Below are 22,679 nucleotides of genomic sequence, written 5' to 3'. Positions count from 1 at the left end.
GAGAAAAAAAACAACGGAAGGCCAAAGAAAGGAAAAAAAGAAACACAGCGTCAGTGGGAACGACCACGAGAGACAGTTTCCTTATTCAGCCGCATGATGAACGACATCCGTCGGAGACCTCTGTGAGTTGGTTTTCTCTGCTTCCTCCTGTTTTCTTATGGCCTTTCTCCTTTTCATACTTCGGTTGCGCTTAAATATACGCAGACGTAGTGTTTTTACCTTCCGCCGTCGAAGTGCTTGTTCGTCCGCAGGTTTTCTATACTTTTCTCTCGGCGCGCGTAACTGTGTCTGACGGTGGAGCATGCAGCGTCGGGGGAGGCGTCCTCTTTCCAGACCCATGTGCGTGCGTGCGTGCGTGCGTGCGTGCGCGCGTGTGTGTGTGTGCGTGCGTGTAATCTCGCGTCCGCGAGCGCATGGCTTCAGCGGTGCGAGCGACACTGCGCGCTCGCGACGCCGGCGGCGGCCCCCGGCCGTCGCTTTTGTGCCGCTGCTGATTTATTCCGCTGCTCTGCGCTGCGCAAACTTTAGAGTTCCCTTTTCTCGGGACTTGGCTCGCCTGCAGATATCGCGCCACCTTTCCCTTCCTCCCGTCCTGTGAGGTCGCGATGGCTGCCGAACGCCGCTCTCTGCCCCTCTGCAGTCTGGCGCATAGTACTCCGCATGCACCCGAAGCACTTGAGAGTACTCTATGCCGGTTAATACTTCGCCGGCAGAGTATGTCTCCAAATTAGGTAGCTGGCTGCATCTTGCCGGGGAAGTGCTGGGCCAGCATTACTAGTCGCAGTAACAGCATAGCAGCAGCAGTAGCAGAAGTAGGAAATGAACGAAAATCCAAACCCTGGACGGTAGTGTAGGCGAACACTAAGCTTGATGAGAGCACCGTTAACCAGACTCAGTAGCTGGTCGCACTGTGAGGATATGCAGCTTACTGAAGAAGTGGTGCAGAACGCAACATATAACAAATGGACACACAAAAACTCACACGCACGCAATTGTATTTAGGCTGCTCGTTCATTTACATTTTGGCAAACGCTCTGCAGGAAACTCCGGAATGTGGTCGCGTATGTCAGAAGTTGGATCGTTCTAATTAGCGTGCTAATTAGAATAATTATTTTTGCAACATTCGTCCCTACGGATGACGGCAGAAACCATTCTGGAACGTCGTCCTGAGAGGTCATCGCGGGTGAAGGCGACGAAGGCAATGCTCAACTTCTTGAAGGCATCAGACCTGCACCGTCGGTTATAGACTAACGACGTTAGCATGACTGTGAGATGTGTGTGACTTTTGATGCGTGCGTGCTCTCCTCTCTCTCTCTCTCTCTTTATATCTCCCCCATCCCTCCCCCCAGTATAGGGTAGCATACCGGTCCTTCTAGACTGGCTAACATCCCTGCCTTTCCTTTCTCTCGTGTTTATTTCTTGCTTCCCTGAAAGCGAAACTGATTATTTGATGAAGCCATAAATATTTTTCTTTGCTCAAAACTAAATAATATTTCATGTTCTGTGCGTCATACAGAAAGTGTTCTGATGTTCATTTTATATATAGTGATTTTTATATTTTCTTTGTATTATGCTGATTGTTTTGCTTACAAGTGTACATATGTGTGAAATCCACTGCATGTGCTGCCCTCTGAAGGCCCCCAGGTCCTGTCAAGCTGTTTTGCACTGCTTTTTGCCTGGGGGACCCCTAACAAGTGTGTTGGAAATAAAGTGGATTCTGATTCTGATAGCCAGTGGGCGTCTACATGCACGGACTTATCAAGTAGTTGCATCCAAACGTCCATTACTTTAAACCACGTAACGTCTCGGTAACTGAGAGATGGCGACCCTTCTCGGCCGTCTCTGGTGTGCGGCTTATGCTACACCAAATACCAGTTGTTCACATAGACCAAGAGCAAGGTTGTCAATAAGCTCTGCAGCGCAGTCTTCGAGCCGCCGAAAATGCACCAGCTTGCTGGGGAAACAGCGCGAAAAACACGACGAAAGAAGATCGAGAGGAGACAAACCGCTGATCTTGCCCCGTTTTTCGCGCTGATTCCCCAGCAAGTATGAGTTGAACCAATCAGCCGAATCACGCACGCTTCTACATTGACCAACTCGTGTGGTTGTTCGCCATCAACGAAACTCAGTGTAAAACAAACGGCGGCTAGTTCAACAGCTGTCGGTCTTGTCCGGCGAGGGAGCTTCTAATTGACGGTAGCGGCATTCGCAGGGACGACAACGGCTGCTGTTTATCTTTTCGGAAAAATCAAGCCGTCGCTGTAGCTGCGCGTGTTCTCACAGCATACGCACTGTTGTACACTATTGAGGATAACTGAGAAGTTTATCGCAGTATGTGAGCCAACCTAAAGGAGACTATAGGTCACACTTAATCCATCTGGACATTAGAAGCGCAAAGTGCGATATACTTGGCAAGGGCCGGTATACAGAACGCAGACGTGATGCGTAATATATACGTATGCAAGCTTGTTCTGAATTCGCTGACTGAGGACATTATTTCATTTGCATGTACTGCCCTCTACACTACGGAGACATACACTGTGATGCCGGAATTCTGATATCAGAGAGGCTGTATGGTTACGGCTGTCGCAAGAGCAGCTCAAGCTGATCGACAGAGCTCGCAAGATGGCAAAGGCCACAGGGGCCCTGGACTGAGGGCTCCACCTTCGCCGGGAGAATTCCTTTGCAATAATAAAGTTTTTCATTTATTCGACACGCAATGTCAAAAACACAAGCGGGTGCGTCGTTTTAGATATCTACCATGCACAAGGAAGCTTAGCGCTTTGCCGAGATCAATGGGGCTTCTCGATGAATGTAGAAAAATTATGCGCAGTGTTTTCTGTGTGTATAATTGAATGCCACAGTTTTAGAAGCACCATGCGGTAGCCTGTTGTTAGTAAACAAGCTTGACAGAGAAAATAAGAATGCTTTATTTATGGAAGCCAGTGCAGGTGGTGGTGGTGGTGATGTTGCAGCAAGCGGGGTTAGCCTGGCCTGCATGGCCGGCAATTGTGCAGTCTAGAAGCACGTAGAACGTTTTATATCGTAAGGATAAAGGACGCACGTAATTGCAGACAAAATTCTATTTGCAAACAATGAGAACAGAAGAGGGTAGCAACCTCATAATATTCTGACCGTTAAAGCTAAGAAATGGAGATATTTTGAAATGAAAGCTAGATAACGTGCGCGGCCGCAATAGAAGTGGTTAGAATAACTTCCGCAAACGTTGCAATCCGTAGTTGCGTTTAGAATAAATCAAGTGTTTTACTTAGACTAAAACGCACGCACACGCACAATGCGACAGAGCTAGAGGGAAGCGTAAAAGTGCGAAGTCGTCCCCCTGGGTGTCGTCCGTGACGTTCCGTTTCGCTTACCCTCATTTATCGCGAGACATTTCCTTCGCGCCTTTATATCTTCCAATACTCACTAAGTACATGGAGCAGTGCCCGCTGAGCTTTCTTCGCGCAAAAATAAATAAATAAAAAAAGTTTGAAAATGTACGAGTAAAACAAAGGACCACAATCTTAACTTCTCTTTTCGACGGAAGAACAAAAACGAAACATGCTGGGCCGCGCTTTGACGACCAACTCTGAGGAATTGACAACTTCACTCCATTACGGTGTGCTCAGACGCAGCTTTGTCGGCTCAAGTGCGGGAAAAAGAACGTCGATAAAAGGGCGCTTAGCGTTCTTTCTTTTATTTTCTATACTTTCGTAATCTTGGGTCGCCGTTAGCATGTGGCCGCGAAATGTTAGCCCCGTTGCTCTTTCGCGTGTTTCGCGGGAATGTCTGCGAGTCCCAGCGGGGGGAGCCCGTCCACGGCTGCGGCCCTCGCCTTCTGATTGCGCTGGGAGCCGAGTGGACGGCAGCGGCTGCTGCTTTTCCTGCTCCCTGAGGAGAGGACGAGCAAAAAAAACTTCCCGCCTGTGGCAAGAATTGCATGTGACAGGCGGTGACAGAAAGTCCTTCACCTGTGCGAAGCGGCTACTGCTGAAGTTGTTGGTCGCGCCATGTTCGCCTTATACCGTCGATGAAGAAAAATACTGAGAAGCGCCGAATTCCGTGTGCTTCCACTAAGAAGGCATTCGAGATTAACCTGAACTTTGTTGTGCATCTTGTGACGTAAAATACGGGCTCACGCGGCTAAGTTTAGCCAAGTTTAAAGAGAAGACAAGCAAACATTTGTAGAACATACGACTATAGAACTATACGGCGTTTGGTCATCTGTCCATTTTCGCCAACAATACCACGTTTGGAAATCAGTGGTTCGGCTAATTAGGAAGAAAAGTAAGTAAGAATAAAACAAACAGCACATTGGCTAACGTTAGCTGGGACACCAAATATACATAATGACGGACAAAGCCCAACATAAAAATTGTGCGCACAGGATTCCCCGCCATACAGAGTTTAACTATCAACACCGACACTTGCAAAGCCACTCTTGATGGTCCCTGGCCAAGGCATCGAAAAACCCGTCTTATGGTATATATCTTAGAGAAGGTTTCTTCGCACACACAGATCGATCTTCTTAATCACACAAAGCTGTTATTGTCACTTTTTTATTTATAAAAAAATAGCTCATCCAATTATCACCTTATAACCCGTATCCGCAGCGAAAGCAGCGCTCGCGAATGTGAGTTGAGGAAATTACAAATGTCTCAAAAGTTTCGTTGCCACCGATGTCGCACCGACATAAAATGATACGCTTCCAGCTCATTGACAAGTTCCATTTTTCAGCAATCAACGAATGCTTCACGAGCGGAAAACCAGACGTCCGTCGATGAGAGAGGTTACATGCAACTCTCGTTATTATGCGTATACTCTGGCAGTCTGTATGACATCCTCTATAGAAGCATGTCGACTGGTGCTTGTCGCCATTGCGGGCAATAAAATGTCACTCCGCTCGCAAGGTCGTAAAGCAGCAGTTGAATGACGCGGAAGTTATATCTCCACCGCTGTCGATGCAATGTAGTCATAATCCGTTCGCATTTCTCCTCTCCCTCGTTGATACGCGAGGAATGCCGCTGAAGACGGGGCCGCCTTTCTCGGAACATTTTCTTATTGATTCCTTTTGTTCTTTCTGCTCGCTGGGTGCTAAGGAGCCGAGTGGGCGGCTAATCCGTCCTCGCGACAGGCACGCCACTCTTACGAGGCACGACGGAGAGCCGCGGGCCGAGGAATCGCCGGCGCTCGGGTTCCTGCAGCGTCCGTGTCACACGACGGCAGAAGGGAAGCCAACGCGGGTCCCTGTTTCTTTCTGGCGCACGGAAATATTTATTTCGCGGGGAATCGTCGAGCAGGCCATAACGTCGTGTGCCACGGTGGCGCCGTCACAAGTGCGAGCGGGTCGGTCGCTTGATGGCTGTCATTTGGCGGAACACAATATATTAGCTCTCGCCCCAGAGGCATAACTCTCGAAGCGACCGACAAGCGTGATGAATACGGCGAGAGAAATAAAAAGAAGCAGAGCGCCGTGCCCGCAAGAACAATGACGGAACGCGAGAGGCGGAGATCCCCCGCTTCTTTTCAGCGGCCGGTGTGTCTCGCGCGCGTCAAAGCTTTTTATCATATGGCTCATAAAAGGCCTCCGCGAGGAGCCAGCCGGGGGCCGGCGCGAGGCTGCCCCGGGCGACGCATCGATTTTCGCGTTTCACGCTCTTTAACCTCTCTGTGTTTCAGGAAGCCAGCGGCTCACCTGAAGCTACGCGTAAAGCTCCTCTCTCGCGAAACGGCCAGGGCTTTTTTGCAGCGCTGCCGGAGAGGACGCGAGCGCTTTCCATCCTGCCCCCACCTCCTCACGCGTCGCTCATTCGCCTACGCGTGTATGACATGCAGCAATCACACTCGCCCCACCTTCCCCAGTGTGCGCCCTTATGAAAATGGTGATGTCCTGGAAGTGTACTGTATGGTTCCCCGAGGCAGCATGAGGACACAACCTGTATGTCTCCCAGATGTCGCGATTTGGCCGCTTACTTTCTGTGTCCTCCAAGTGTCCGTCCTGTATGTGTCCCATTTGTGACCGTCCTGTATGTATCCCATATGTAACCGTCCTTTATGTCTCCCAGATGTCGCGATTTGGCCGCTGACTTTCTGTCTCCTCAAAGTGTCCATCCTGTATGTGTCCTATAAGTAGCCACCTTTTACGCAGACCAGAAATTAGGCCATTGCATTGCCTGTATGATGCAGCATATTACGGCTGCTATAATTTGGATGTACACGCATACAAAACTCTGCAATATTACTCATTTATTATCATTTACACTGTACAGTTTAGAGCACTTCATAGACAATATTCAAACTGGCAACGTACATATGTCGGCGGTTGAAGAAAAATAAGATTAACAGATCAGCCTTAACCCCGTAACGCCTCAACACATCATTAACATTTTAAAAGGTTTAACTTGTTCTGCATCTTTTTTGGTAATGAAGAGTACATTCATTTCTGAAAAACGCAAAAACAAATGTTTTAAGAAACTCATCATGACAGCAATTTATGACCAAGAGGCACTTCCCAAGGCATTATAAACACTATGGGCTTCTTAGATAAGCTTTGCACACCTAAGTGTATCAGAGTGACTTGTTGGGCTTCATGGGTTAATTACAAATGTATGCAACCTTCTAGAGTGGAAGAAGTGGAACAATCATAACTTCACAACAAACTCAGAATAAATACACAAATAAAAAATACTGCAATAAATGAGGAATGTGACAAACGTCAGTGCGCTACCCAGAGCTGCTCACAATAAATGCATGCTAAAATTAAATACTGCAATAAATTAGGAATGTGGCAAACACAACATCAGTGCACTACCAGAGATGCGTGGTTGGCACCAAAATGCCATACTTAGCATGCATAATTTAAAGCAAACTATAGCCCACACAAAAGTAGTACACTGTAAGTCACCCTTGACTGCTGAACCGAAGGTCACGCGATCAAATCCCGGCCGTGGTGGCCACATTTTCGATCGAGGAAGAAATGCTTGAGGCCCATCTACTTAGATTTAGGTGCACCTTATAGAACCCAGGTGGTCGAAATTTCAGGAGCCCTCCACTACGACGTCCCTCATAATCATATTGTGGTTAAATCCAAACACTTATTATTACTATACTTCACACAACTAAAGCAAGCAGACAAAACAGTGTAGTTTAGAAAATGTCGCCACCATTCATCTCCCAATGCCGAGACTTACATTTCAATATTTCAGAATGCCTTCTGTAAGTTATCATTAACAAAGTTAAATATGATTAGGCATCATAGCAGGACATCACATGATTGCACTTAGGAAATGAATTTCCGGAAGACAATGGAATATGTATGATTAGAAAAGCATTATTGCAGTTCCCCCTGCAATAATGCCCTCGTGGCGCTGCAGGTACTTGTATAAATAAAATAAAAATATTGACTCTGATGAAAAAAAAAATATTACAAAATGTACGGTGAATATTAAGGTGAAAATAAAATAGTGAATTGATGCACTACTGCCTTATCACAAAATTGAAAGTTCAATTTTAAAAATGATAACTGCACATAAGATATGAATTAAAACATGACACACGAGTCGAGAGAGCCGCTCACTCAATAGATTTTGAAAAGACAAAATACAAAGCTAAGGAAGCAGCATTGACACATTTAGGATTGTGCTTTATGGTTGCATTAAAATTCAGCCCTGGGAAAAACATGAAAACCAACTTTGCAGGTAAGTTATGTGTCCATGGGGACACAAAGTAAGACATTACTGCTGTCAGCCGCCCAATTAACTAAGATTAAATAATGAAATTTTTAGTGACTACAGCAAGCGGGCATCTTTGTATTGAAAAGTTGGAGGCAGTCGTGTTTCTACACAGTTCCACTTGGAAGAATTCTTCTAGCATGTCTGTGCTGCGAGATATCCCGCTGCAAAGTTTAATTGTGGTTTGCATGATGCAAGGCGGTGAGGATCAGCAAAATATTACTCCCTGGTGTGACGAGCAGTCACTGCTTGCTATCACCAGCATTAAACCTGGCACATCAGGGAGGAGCTTTGTGCCAGTGCTCAAGGTCCTGCATGTGCAATGATGCAAGCCGGAATTAAACTTTGCAGCAGGATATCTGAGCCCAGACATGCTAGAAGAATTCTTTGAAGTGGAATCGTGTAGAAATGCAGCTGGCTCAAACTTCTTAATACATACATGCCCGCTTGCTGGAGTCACTAAAGAAGTTTATTATTAAATCTCAGTTAATTGCACGGCTGACAGCGATAATTATTGTCCCACTTTGTGTCCTCCTGGATAATAACTTATCTGCAAAGGTGGCTTTGACGTGACTTACAGTGCGGACTTTTTATAAGAAAAACAAAAAACTTAATTTTGAACACCCTCTACATGTGAGCTACTTGAATACAGCAAACAGGTGGTTGAAGTGCCCACTCCGCTGTTCTCAGTGCAGTTCCCCTTGTACAGGAAACAGAAGCCATGCGCAGCTGCTGTACATCAGCAACAAACTTGTCCATGAGCCACCACTGATGACAGGCTTGTCCGGATTTCTTTCACACTCACTTTGTACAAGGAGCATGTATAGGCTGCAATGGAAACAACACAATAACAATTTAGTGACACTAGTGTCTGTTAGCAAAGCTGAATTCCTCACACGTTCTTTTTTAATTGATCTGGAACATTGTTTTAGATAAGTTTAAAACAAGCAGGTCGTACAGAAACTAGAGAAGTTACAAGAAAAACTTGTTTGATGCATTCTTGGTGAACACAGTCGCAACCTTATGAAAGCATATGGAATTTCCACATCGCAGATGTGTAAAAAATATGCTTGAATATTGATCCTGCATAATGCAGGGTGCGCTAGGGTGTGCTTTCTCTACAGTACATTCGTACCCTGAAGCCTAAAATACAAAAGGAGTAGTCACGAAATGTTTCACAAGAGCTTAACGTACAGTATGTTCCCATCATGCTGGAATTGTGTTCTTAGTTCTGTGTGGGTATAGATGCAGTGCACGGCCACCATATTCAGTGGCACCTGACTCCACTCAATGAGATATACATAAAAGGAATGCTCCGAAATAAATGCAATAAAATGCGTGTTGTGGAAGAACTTTTTATGCTTTTGATGTCGAGGATCTAACCTTACCATTTTAGCTTGCTCACGTACTAACGCAACGTTACAGCTCTTAGGAAAAGATGCCCCCTGTTTGCTGTATGTGTCAACCACATGTAATTGAAAGTTCTGTGCGTGAGTAATATCATTGGCTGCTATCGGTAAATTCTGTTCTTGCAGCTAGCCAAACCTATGTGTGAGTATGCATTCACACAGGCACATTTGTATTCCTGTAGCTATATTATGATACTTATACGATGTGTTCCTTAAAGGGAATGCAATGCAATATGCACCATATGAATATTTTATTTATTGCACAAAAGCACAATAGCACTGCACATACATGACATTATGCACATTCATCATGTATCCATTGCAGGTAACATGTAAAATTAAATTATGTCTGCTTGCAAACACAGCTAACGTAGCTTTCTTCAGGCTGCTCACATTGGGATGATTATATAATGTCAGAAATTGGTTTCACTCTACTATTGTGTGCTGCTAAATTGCGGTCATTAGTTTCAATGATTCTGGTTGGCTAAAAGAGCAATACTCCTCACTAATGCATCACAGGCTGTCTAATGGCCATGTGGAGAAAAAGGTGGAAATGCTAAGACTTACAAGGCACCAATCTTGAACCACATGCCATCCCAATAAAGCATGCAGGCTTCTGCAACAATCTCTGGCAACCAGAATCCTGGAAGCTATTGACCACAATTTAGCAAATACACAATAAACATTCGATGAACCTTATTTCTGAAGTTGTATAATTGTTTCAATGCCAACAGCGTGAAAAAACACAGTCTAGATTTGTTGTGTTCTCAGATACAATACATTGTCTAATTTTACATTTGAACAGCAACACATGCATGACTTATGCATGCATACCGTGAAGTATGTATAACATTATTGCGAGTTATGAGCAATAAATAAGATGTTCATATGTTGCACATACCACGGATCCTTTTTAACATCTGTAGCGCATGCCTAGAGAATTTACTTTATCCGATAGACCGTTAAGCTTTTCATCTACCAGAAAATGTCACTGGAGGTGGTGGTACAAGCTGTTTATAATGTCCGTACCCGTACAAGTAAGTGTTTAGCGAAGTTTTAACGCCAAGGTGGGGCGAGGCGCATACAATTCTTAATAACCAGAACAAAATAACAAAAGCGAAACACGACAGAAACAAGCAGAATAAAAACGTTGTGCTAGAACGCGTGGACTGATGCTCGAATTAGCGCTTGCACTGTTTAGGTGCGACAATTCTGCCCCAAATAGACATGAACGATTCGCTGGAGTACAGTTCCAAGTTTAACGTACGGCTTAGCACGCACGGGTGCCGGCCACATCAGGCAACCTATGTTGCGGGTGAAAACATCGGCCGAATTTGACGAAACAGGCTGTATGAACACCTAAGCGTAAGTTCAAGCTTCGCGAGCCGTACCTAAGACGAAGCAACAAGCTATTTCAAGATCACGGACACGCATCAACCCGAGTATCACGGCAGTTTAAAGATACGTGCCAGCGCGGATGCATACACATGCACACGTTTGACCACCCGCAAGGAGGAAAACACATCATTCTGATAGTAGTCAAAACATTGCTATTATAACGATCCTGTAGCTATTGAAAAGAGTACGCGCAGCATATGGAACTGCCGTAGAAGAGTTCAGTGCGCTAAAAAAGTGAGCATGAATTACTAACAGGTCCAAGCATACGCGCCTTAGGCACGATCGACGCTTACAGCTAACAAACGCCGTCTTCGCCCATCTATTAAGCCAAAATAGTAGTTTACCGCGAGCGGGGCCACCCTCCAACACCACTGCCGTCAGAGGAGGGCACCGCCACAACTCTGTTCAAATCCCCCGCCGAATCACAGCCGCGCATGCGCACTCTCCTTTACGCGTCAAACAAAAGAAAAGGCTCGCCCGCGCTTAAAATCACACAAACGTGCCTTGATCCTGGTGAAATGATAGACACAAACAAGCTCGCTACGTTAATAAAAGCTCATTTATCGTCTACTGGTTAAGAAAAACTTGGTTAACGGCGTTATTATCGCGCTCTCGGTGTTAACCAAGCGCTGACAGCAGCAACGTGGTACATACCTGGTAAGTGCTCCACGATATGAAGCAGCCGGTCTTCGCTTGAGTATAGCGCATCCTCGTAATAAGCAGCACCGGCAGAACACACAGGACGAGCACATGGCGCAAGCACACTTCAAACAAGGGAAAAATTCACTCAAACTCGGCCTGCTCGGCCCTTCGCGACGCGGCGAGGCAACGTGCAGCAACCGCAAAACAAGAAAAAGTGATACCACGTGGTATCAGCCCCGCAGACGTATACCGCATTTGCGCATCGCGCTTTCTAACTAAAAACCTGAATTTACGCTTTCAAATATTAAAAAAAATTAGGTAAATATAATGTACATAAATAGTTGAGGCGTACAATGTCTTGACCTCGGAAAAAAAAAGTCGAAATCTAAGCGCGCGAAATTTGAAAAAATTTTGAACACATGAACAACGATGCTATTAATCGCCACAAAACGTTCGTGTGTCGTGAATTAATGTTATACAATTAGTGCAGATGTCTACACGCGAGATTGTTATGCAATGATTGCGCTTATGTCAAACTAAAAAAGTATCAAATACAACTTTTATCCAGTGCGACGACAAAAAAAAATATATATATACATATATATATATATATATATATATATATATATATATATATATACATATATATACATAATCAGGTCCATAGCCAGGGGGGTGGCGCCCGTGGGGCCCAGCCCCCCCCCTCCCCGAAATTTTGGTGAAGTAGGTGTTTTTCTGAAAACGTCAAGGTTTTCATCAAGTGGGCCCCCCCCCCCCCCCCGCGAAAAAATTTCTGCTACGGGCCTTATATATATATATATATATATATATATATATATATATATATATATATATATATATATATATGAGTTTTTCCCACAGCCAGGACTTTTTTCGGGGGGGGGGCTGGGCCGCCCCCCCCCGAAATTTTGATGGTGGGGGTGTTTATTATATATACCCCCGAAATCATCAAAACCATCAAAATTTCGGGGGGGGGCTAGCCCCCCCCCCAAAAAAAATATATATATATATTTATGTGTGTGTATGTGTTATAATGCAAAAATTTTGGGGGTGGGCTTCGGCACCCCCAAACCCCCCTCTGGCTACGGCACTGACAAAAAATGTTTTTGTACTAGCACATGTTACCCACTTATGAGCTCGGGTGCTCCTGCAGGTAACATATAGTTCGCTGCCAGGTAACATCCTGCCGTAAACATAAAGGACACATCCTACAGGATACAAGAAGGAATCCTTCGATAGGACGAGGAAGGGTTTCGTAAACATAAAGTAGCGTCCTGCAGGTCACAAAAAGGAAGAGGAACCATAAAGGTCATGTAGGACGTCAATGGGAAACAGAAAGGACATTTCCCGGACATCACCATTTTCATACGGGCGACGGCTGCAGCCGGCCTAACAGCGCGCGCGGAACTAGCGCATTTCCCAATAACGAGGATGCTGCTAGGGGATTTAGCCCAGTTCTGCTACAGCATCGTTTCCTAGTCCTCTGTGGAGCTTCCGCTACGATCAAGGAGAGCTACGCTCACCATTACTTTCGCGCTGTGCTTTTTACCTGCACTGTCGACTGCTTTATGAGCCGGCGAAGTGCTGCGATAAAATAAAATGCGCCGGCGATTGCTACGGACGCTAATGGGCGGCCCGGCATGGTTCATTCTCCCAAAATGAACTCTTTTGAACGTGTGGTTCTACTATGAATGTTGGCTGGGGGATCAGGTGGAAAGGTTGAAAGTCTTGGTACTCAATTCCACCTTCATCGTGAGACAAGGGCGCTAGGCGTAATGAAAATTACTAAAAAGACAAGCTGATGAACATGAACAAGAAAAATAACGTGAGGATGGCCTATTGTTGCATATAAGCACGAGGTTGAATAACCAAATAAACTTAACGACTAACAATTTCCTCGTCCCTTTAGCGCTGTAAGCAGTTCAAAAATGTTATGTGACGTGTATTGCCATCCTGTAGACGATTTTCACGGCGAGGAGGAAGGGAACTTCAAACCGCTTTTCTCCTCGCAGTGGCATGTACGGATCGCCGTTTCTCCCAGGTGTTGTACGGAGTAGTAACTGTTGAGGTTTTACGTTCCAAAACCACTATATGATTATGAGAGACGCCGTAGTGGAGGGCTCCGGAAATTTCGACCAGTTGGGGTTCTTTAAGGTGCACCTAAATCGAAGCACACGGGTCTAGCATTCTGCCCCCATCGAAATGCGGCCGCCGCGGCCGGGTTTCGATCATGCGACCTTCGGGTGAGCATTCCAGCACCATAACCACTAGACCACCGCGGCGGGTACATTCATTAAAAAGCCTTCCGTTGTAAAATGCACAGAACTTCGCTAGAGAAGCCGCCTGTCAGTTATCGCTACTTCGACTAAGATTTCCTACACAAGTTCGTCAACCTTCGCGTAAATAATAATGTAGATTCATACCGCAGTACATTTCTGCTCATTTATCCCTCATGCCAGCATTCAGGACTTGAGTGTTCTAGCTTGCGATTCGGGGTTGTGCGGTGGTAACTTGTGCCGCGAACTGTGAACTACTCCAGGGAACTAATGAGTCGTCTTGCAGTGTTTCGCACTTCCCGAAGTGCTCTTTTTATTGCACGCAGAGGAATAGCAAGTACCTTATAGGGTGCGCGAACATCTTGTTACACACATTTAACAAAACAAAAAGTACAGAACGTGCAAAATAACGCTGGCTAATCGGTAGCAAACAGCTAATCTAGCTTTGACTTTACGCAAAAACGCAAGTTAGAAGGCACCCGCGTCTGCTCGTCGGATGCAAAGACGCTAAAAAGCCCGAGCCACTCGCACTGTGCGCCTCCCTCTCCCCCTTTCTTTAGCGTAGAATAGTCAAGAAAATTCGGCACCGCACTAAACCAAGAAGGAAGTGCTGCTGTCACGTCGGTCTCTCAGCGATTTATACACTGCGGCTGAAAGCTATATAAATGCAGAGCCAGCAAGCTCATTCACGAGCTCCATGTCCGGGCAGCGGTGGCAGCGTCTGGCTGTCGAAAGACAACCCGTCGTTTTATCGACCAAAGCTCGGCGTGCACCAACGAACGCAATCTGCGGATTTCATTAGGCTAGCGCGCCTTCTAATTACGCTCGACACAAATCGGCGCCACAGAGCAGCCGCCCCCAACCCCGGCAGAGCGACGACAAGAACCGCTGACCCGGCCCGAGACGAGAGCGCTTTTGATCACCATTCGTGGTGTTCGTTACCGGGCACGCCGCGGCGTCGAAAACTCCTCGTCTGTCGTTGATCACGTTCGTTGTCTGAAATTGAGCGGCTAATGACCACACTGAGAAGAGCGGACACGCCACCACTGCGAGTCCAGCGGGCGTTTGTAACATATTCTCTCGCCATAGAGAATAGGAAATTCACATAAAGCTGCAGACAACATGCGGGCACCTTCCGTGCATACGGTTTAAGTATACGCTTGGGCAATACAGTTCTACATGGCGCAATATGCACCTATCTGAGCGCCTGTAGTTAACGGTCACGTCAGCTATATATAGCACATGTATAGCTGAAGAGGCTTAAAATTCACTGAGTTCTTTGGTGGCGAAAGCGTGACTCGGAGCTGATTTAGAACTTTCGCAGGCGAGTCGAGGTGGTTCCATGTGAAAGCGCATTTATCGTGGAAGACCGGTGGATACGCTTTCGCAGACTTGGATTCTAACCAAACGCTCCGAGTATATATACTTCCTTTGTAAGGGGTGTTTCAGAAGACTTTTTAGTAACATTTAAGTTATACGCAAGATATGCAAGATTGCATATTTAACCGAGTCCGTCGAGCACGAATGAGGAACTACCACCTCGATTGTCATACGCTCGCCTGACGGTGTGGCGCAGTCGCATACGTCGTTCACAGCCGTTTGCTGTATACAGGCGCGACGACTGTGCCGCGTCGGCACTTCTTTTACGTTCGAAATAGACAGGAAATCATTATTTCGAGGAAATTAACAGTATCGTCAGCTTTTTCGAAATGCGGAAGCCGTCATGAACACTTCGGATGACAAGCTTTGTTTTGCATTAGAATGGATAATCATACCTTTTTTTATTAGTTAACAACTTAATCAGAACAGTCTTTCGCGAAGGCGCGAGTTTCATTCCCGGTCCCCGTGGCCTCGCTGTAAATGGGAACGGAGGGAGGCAACAACCCCGGCGTACTTAGATTTTGGTGCACATTAAAGTAGTTAAAAAATTAATAAGGAGTCCCTCACTACTGCGTGCCTCATAATCATATCACAGTTTCGGTGCGTAAAACCTCTTGAGCTTGTTCTAGTTAATTTATAACAACAGTTGATTACTTTTCAGATTACTAACTAGAGCCGCAACAAGACCTTTACCGTATTGGGGAAAGAAAGACACTTCCGATGAGATGAGTTAATTATATCGTCTCGATTTTTCGCGAATTAAAAGAGCCTTTTCTGAAACACCCCATATGCATGGTATCCACGCATTTATATGTAACTACATTTCTTTTGGTCCCCGCACGACGAGAAATGCAGACTTCTGAAGTTCTCCAATGCCAACGGCGACGAGAGGGAGCGAGCGGTCGTGTAATTACGGAGGAACTTCATAGCGGCGCGACATTTTGAGTCTAACTAAACGCTTGGCTTTACATCAATTGTGCTCAACTTTACACCCCGACAAACAGCGCACAACCAAAGTCGAACAGTTTCCACATTGCACCAGGACTGTTTGACGAGTATCGAGCTATATTTTAGAGAAGATGCAACCGTGAGCATATAAAAAGAAGCGATAACGCGCCTTTTCAGGTGCACAGGCTTCGTTGGAGGCCAGACTCGTGTCGCTGCGAGTGAATGCGAATTCGAGGTGAATTTCGGAACCAAGAGAGCTAGAAGAGAGAGGGGGCGCTAAAGAGACGATGCACGCGCTGAGGAGGCCCCCGTTGGCGAGCGAGGAAAAGAGTTCCTTCCCGCGCGGAGCAACTGAGACGCGGCAGGCCATCCGTCTTCGTTGACGCCATCGTCGCCGCTCTGCGTCACGCTGCCAGTGGCACAGGACAAATTGACTGGCTCCCCTTTTAAGCCCCACGCTTCCCTTGCCAGCCGGTGGTATACTGTGGCCTTTACCGCTGTACGACCGGTTGTTTGAGCTCATTCGCACGGTTTTGAAGGCGCCCTTCGGATGTGCGAGATGGGAACGCTCGAGCACCCGCCATCGCAGGGATGCTCGTCTGTTTCCCCCGGTACCCGCGTAACCCGCTTGTGCCGCTTCGTTCTTCCCATCGTGAGCGAGGTTTGAGTTGTCTCTCACGACAGCTCCGGCGACACGGGTTCCACCGCGAATGAGGCGTATACGGAGACGCTGAGCGCTTCATGGTAGCCAATATGTGGCACACTTTTTGCGAAAGATTAGCAATAGTAGCTGGAACGACTCACCAACTGCGATCAGCCTGCGCAGTGCAAGAAAAAAAAAGTGCGTATGCGGAATCGCCGAGCTCAAACCGAAATTACAGCTTACAAACGCAGTGTGGTGAAAGGATTCGTGCACGTAGCACACCAGCAAACTTGTTCAATGGAATGAGAGCGAGAGAGATAAATCACAAGAAAAGGGCAGGACTGTTACCCGGTTGGTGCCCAGCACAGGCCGGGCTTCAACGACGAGAAGTAGGAAGCAAGTTTGCACCGACACACGCACCCAAAGAAGCGTCCATCGTCCATGAAGTGGTGTATAGCGACAAGCGTAACGCCCTTGGGTAATTGGTGCTTTCAATTATTCCTTTGTAATAATGGTTGAAAGAGCGTTCATTTATTCATTTATTCTTGGATACTAAGCAGCGTTAAAAGGAGAAGACGGACAAAACAACGGCCACTCCCACCGCTAACTTCAAACAGCGAAGAATGTTAACCGCCGTGCGTCGTTGCCTTTCTGTCTGCCTTTGAGTTTATCGCACTTCTTATTATTCCAGTACGACATACCAACAGAATTGAATTGGTGCATTTTTCAAGTTCATTTCATTCTTCATCGCGCATATCAGAATAGTGTAAACGGTGACTCCCTTGGTCAAATGAATAGCAAATTAATTTGGCGGGCACTCAATGAAAAAGTAATAATCCCAGTAAATTTGATGAGGCTCTGACAAACCTTCCAGCTAGATACCATTCGTTACAGAGCATCAGATACATGCATATTGCAAAGAGCTTCCCTATGGCTACGACCGCTGCAAATATGTGTGAAAGAGATTCTCTTGCCAGTGCTTTTGGTCCCGTTGCCAGATTGTTAGCTTGTCCTCCGTACGAAGTGAGTAAGTTTCAGAGTCGAGCTGTAAGCATCGTTATCGTTATCTCGTCTTGTATGTCACAGTTTTAATACTAATATCATATAATGCGTCAAACTTCCATCTCTTATTGTTTCGCTTTCGAAAAGACATTCATGATTGCAATTGACGCTAGAATTTATGCCAGGCTGTCGCCAGTCAGCTGTTACGACACAGGAGTGCATGCCGAAGTGGGATCCTCTTTCTGTAACAGGAAATAAAAGTTGGTATGGGCGAGGCAACAAAATACATAGTGTACTATTGTTTCCTGAAGATTAACCCAGAATAAAGTGGCATATTTACAGTTAATAAAACAGTGGTAATTTCGGAGACATTATATCTTTACATGTGCCCTTGGACACAGTTCTGGACTGAATAGATTGTGGAAAGCTCATATGCCTATACACGGTAAACGCTGTAAAGGTCGTGCCACCGACAGCAAATTTTAGCCAGATGAATGTGCAGCTAAAAATAATTACGATGGAGAAGACTATCTTGTTCTTCAGTGTTTGGTTGTTTAACTCGAACAGTTCAACAAAACAGATCGGGTTATCCTTGCTTCTATTATGGCTTGTAGCGCAATCAGTATGACTGATCCCTGCTTCACTGAGTTTTAAAAAAAGCGGATCGCATTTGTACGTTACACTTTTTTACGAAATTTCCAGTTAATGGATATGACCAACGATGCTAGAAGCTCTTTGCAGTTTCTGCCCATATGTAATATTGGCGTATATACAGCGATAAGTACCACAAAATAGAAATAATACGGGTGGTTCTCGATGCCAGAAAAAATCGTCATTCAGTTGACTCGTAGATATACTTACGACGCTGAGCCCGTGTTACTATCTCGGAACCCTCATTTTAGGCCGGCAGATAAACCATCTCGTCATACTCGTACGCTAAATAGTCGCATGAACAAAGGCTGACATCATTTTCCCCGCCCGAGCCGCCCTTTAATTAGTGGTAGGGTTTCAAAATTTTCCTCCAATCTGGCTAAGCGCTCCCTCGACCGGCGAAATGACCCAACAACTGCGGGCCTCGCTTCGCCGAGAGGCTCGTTTATACTGAATCCGGCCACACGTAACAATAAATCTCCCGTCTTCGTGCGCCTTGTATCCTTCCCGCTCAGAGTTCAGGGGTCTCCACGGCGCCAGTGTCGCGGTCGTTCCACTCGGTGGCCGACAGGAAACGGACGCCGGCGCGACGAACGCGACGGGGCCGCGCAGTCCTAATGGAACTGTCAGGGAGGCCGACGCGAAGAACGGTCTCCGCTCGCGGGGACCACGGCTTCACTCAGTGCTGCTTCGAAGGCGTTAAGTGGCGTGGCACGCCGCGCTCGGAGAATAGGGAGCTTCACCGCCCACTCACCACCCCGTCTGTCCCGAAGCTGAAACGAGCGACGTTGAATGAAGAGATTAGAACGGCCGCAAACTTCGTCTCGCACGACGAGCTTGCTTTTTTGCTTCAAACGCCATTAGGCGTGTCGCGAGCTCGTGTGTTAGTGCGAAACGGGTGCGCGTTCCAAGCCAGCGTACGCCGTTGTTGAGGCTCCGCCTTCTTTATATCGCGGCTTGTGACTCTCTCCGTATTTGTCGCTCGTGCGAATGGGCCGGTTCGATAGATGGCTTGGACAGCACGTTTTTGCTCTCGAGCGGAGGTGGCCAGATACCGGAAAGACGGGAAGGCGCGAACAAGGCAAAGAAAAGTCGGGCAGCACGTTTCAGATGGCTACACTGTTGACTGGGAGGATGGAGCAAGAGGACCGAAGGTTCGAGAAAGAAGCAAAGCTAGGATAGCTTAAGTGCGCATAAGCAAGGGAAGAAGCCAGCCGTAGCCGTCGTCGCACGCTGCCACAATATCGCGATGACCCAAGCAACAAAAGTCAAGATCTGCCCGACGGACGAACCCTTGCTTTCAGGGTCTAAACTTAACCTCACACCCTTATTGCACAGCGCAGTCGCAACAGTCTGATCGTTGTCGTCGTCCTTCTCGCTGCTCCTAGGTTTGTCCCTGTTGGGTCGGCATTTCCTTCCAGCGCTGTCGCTAATTCGGTCCCCAACTCGTCGCTTGCTCTGCAAAAGCAGCGACCTCGGCGAAAGCACTCGCGGTTGCATGGGTTGTTGTCGACGAAAGAGCAAAGAGTGAATCTGCCACATCTTGCGGCACATGGCCTCCAGGTTCTGTCTGCGCAGCAGCCAAAAGTCGACGTCTTCAGATCAATATCGCACCATGAGCCCAATGTTAACTTCACGAAAGCAGCAAAATAGAAGCATACATATCCAGATGTACATTGTGTTATTGTGTGATAGCATCATTCATGTATTATATAAAAAAGCAAAAAAAACCGCAGGAAAATTGTGGTGTCCTATGGGTAGTGTGTAGAAGCACCCACATGCACGTGTCGGCATGCACAGACAAAGAGCATGCACGCCGACCCGACGTTTCTTTCATTCGTTACACGCGTATAGTATCTATTAAGGGTCATGCACTTCCTCCACATCACCATATCATTTCGCACATAGATTCTCCTCTTGTTAAAACGGAGAAAATTGCCATTTGACTAGCCTCTTCGTTCCTGCACGAGCACTGTCGAAGGGCTCTTGTTTCCTGAATCCTTAGCGCACCATTAGCGGTGAGGGCGAACTGGTTGAAGAAAGGGCAACTTTCACGTGCTCGTAAAAGTCGACACCACAACACGTGGCGGCTCCATCGCATGAGCAGGGCAGCAAATTTGCGGGGCAATCTGCTTCCCTGAGGTGCTCTACGCGAGAGCAACTGTACTGGCGATGGAAGGAAAATAAAATTTTAAAAAGGAGAGAGAGAGAGAGAGAGAGTGGAAAGGTGGCAAAGGCTGCCAGTGACGCTATTGGTTGCGTGCCCAAGGCCTGCGCTTCTCTTTTTCGCCGCGCTCGAGCTTTGGCCGAAGCCGCGCGAACCGAGAAATGGCTTCGAGGCATCCTCGGGCTCTTCTCGTCGAGGAAGAGAGAGGCGCGGCCGCATTTCCACCGTAGAAAAAATAGCGGAGACTCAGACGCGGCCGACGAGATCATTGATCGGTGCCGTTATCTGCGGCTGCAAAAGCGAGCCAAGGAAGGCCAAATACGAAATCAATAGATTATACACTGGGCGCATCACGCCGAGGCGGGCGGCAGCAGCAGCAGCTCGGGCGTTCCGCAGCTTCGGACACCGGAGACAGCGTGCGGAGAAGCCCTTGCCCCCCCCCCCCCTCGCCATTACCGAGAAGAGGCGGATGGGGAGCGAATCACGGGCCGAAAAAGAACCGCCGGCCAGAAGGGAAGAGGGCTCATTACGGCAGTCTCTATTAGCGCTCGGCCTCTCCGACTAAGGGCGGACAAATTTACCATTTGCTTCATTCGCGCCTTTCTTTACGGTTGAGACGCGAGAGCTCTTGCGAAGGGCCGCGCAGTTAGCGGTCAGAAGTTGGGTCGTTATTAGCCGTTATCTCTTCTGTGCCCCACTGCATGCTTTTTAGTTACCTGGTAAATTTGAAAGCGCCTCGTGCACAAGAAGAGTTAGATATCGCCTGAATGTTGAGGTATGTACATGATGCTGACGCTGATACGTACCGCGCGTTTCTGCGACGACTTTCTAAGGTTAGACAAGATGATTCTGTCTGGCCGTGATTACGTAGCAGCGGCAGTCGTCAAATTTTAGGCGATAACCACCATTAGAAATATCAATCAACGAAAGTTCACTGATGAGCACTTACGTTACTGACATTAGAAGGCACGTTGCAATTGTAGCATTGAAGCCCATAATCAAAACGTAAAAGCTTGCTACAGACTCTGTGCATTGTACTAACCTGCTGCCGAATTCACAAAACTTTTCTTTCGTAAGTGCGTTTTGCCATTGGTCAGCCGGTTTCGCTAATGATTTGTCCGTGCATCGCGATTGACTGAAGTATTATTTTACGAAAATGTATAGCGTAGGAATGATTCGAGAATTTCGAACTCAGAATGTCTCTCGAATCGAAATGCACTGCCGTTCCAGTTAACAGAACATCGTATTGCATGGCGACGTTCAAGTAAGCTTCAAACCTACACCGCATGGAACTGTGACGTCCATTACTACAAACGAGCCATTTTCACGACAAGTTGAACAACCACTTCTTTCTTTCATATAGATGAGTACATATCGAGGGAATTTTAGAAAAATAGCTCAAAACAAATTCATGGATCAGTATTCACGAAAGCTACAGCTCCTAAGATTTTATTTTATTTTCTTGCCATCGGCCGGGCAATCGATGTCTTAGTGTATTATACTCGAAAGACTCAACGAATTCGCGTCCTGGTGCCTACACTTCCCGATAGCGCCTGCATGGTGTTCCACACACCTGAGATTGCCACCTACGAAAAGTGCAGTGCGAAACGGTTTTCGGCATTCGCCTAAATTTCCGCTTTCGCGGATGAGATCGCGCACACTATACCGCCAGCGATGCACTCTTTGGAATGAAGGCGCAGCGCGGCGGTCGGTGGTCGTCCGGCCGTGGCCGGCCTCCCGCATAGCGCGGCCGATGGGCCGGCCTGTTCCCGCGACGAAGGGGGGGCTGGGCGATGCGCGGTTATCCATCCATATTAGCGGTAATTTGGGGAGATGCCACTTCCCTGCCATCCAAACGAGCCGCTTTGCCGGTTGGAACGGTGGCCTCCTTGGCCTAATGCGCCAAACTACTGGGCGCTGCGGATCCGAGATTCGATACTTCCTGGGCCCTGGCGGACGAGGAAAAGAGGTCCCCTTCCCAGCTTCTCCCAACGGCCCGCGCTGCCCGGAAGGTCCAGAACCTCTGCCACCGCCGTCCGCGCAGGTAAAGAGCGCCATCGAAGCAGCGCGCTTTCTTCACCTGCTAGAAACAGCGGTGGGCCCGGTGCGCACGTAGACTATCTCGTCCCTCTCTCCCCTTCGTCTGCCTCCGACATGTTCCTGCTCGCTAGAAGTGGCCCGAAAGAGCATGCACCGGCCATCAACACCCGAAGAGCAACTAAAATAAAACAAAACAGAATACCCGCGCAGAGAGGGCCGGAGTTGAAGTGGTCGGCAGAAACGGCTTCCTCTTCCCGTTTATATGGGTGTAGGGCAGTGAAAAGAAGAAGATTCATGACGCTAGCGATGATAGAATTCAACGCATCGGGAAACTCGTTCTGCGCAAAGTGCGAGGTGGGCGATTTACGGGCG

At 47.3% G+C, this 22,679-nt stretch overlaps 1 protein-coding gene and 1 long non-coding RNA gene across 2 annotated transcripts in view; both read right to left on the bottom strand.

The window, feature by feature from the left end:
* LOC119406358 (uncharacterized) overlaps positions 1-22,679 on the bottom strand; it is a 289,530-nt gene that overhangs the window by 135,466 nt on the left and 131,385 nt on the right. The gene's annotated exons all lie outside the window — the stretch shown is intronic.
* Positions 6,230-11,380, bottom strand: LOC125759791 (uncharacterized). Its single transcript, XR_007417484.1, has 2 exons — positions 11,192-11,380; positions 6,230-8,558 (listed from the first exon to the last, which is right to left on the bottom strand). It is a non-coding gene; the product is annotated as an uncharacterized LOC125759791 (long non-coding RNA).

The sequence above is a fragment of the Rhipicephalus sanguineus genome, chromosome 1 (assembly GCF_013339695.2).
Source record: "Rhipicephalus sanguineus isolate Rsan-2018 chromosome 1, BIME_Rsan_1.4, whole genome shotgun sequence".
In the NCBI taxonomy this organism is placed as follows: Eukaryota; Metazoa; Arthropoda; class Arachnida; order Ixodida; family Ixodidae; genus Rhipicephalus; species Rhipicephalus sanguineus.
The sequence above is the reverse complement of the archived record's forward strand: the minus strand, read 5'-3'. Positions and strand labels throughout refer to the sequence as shown.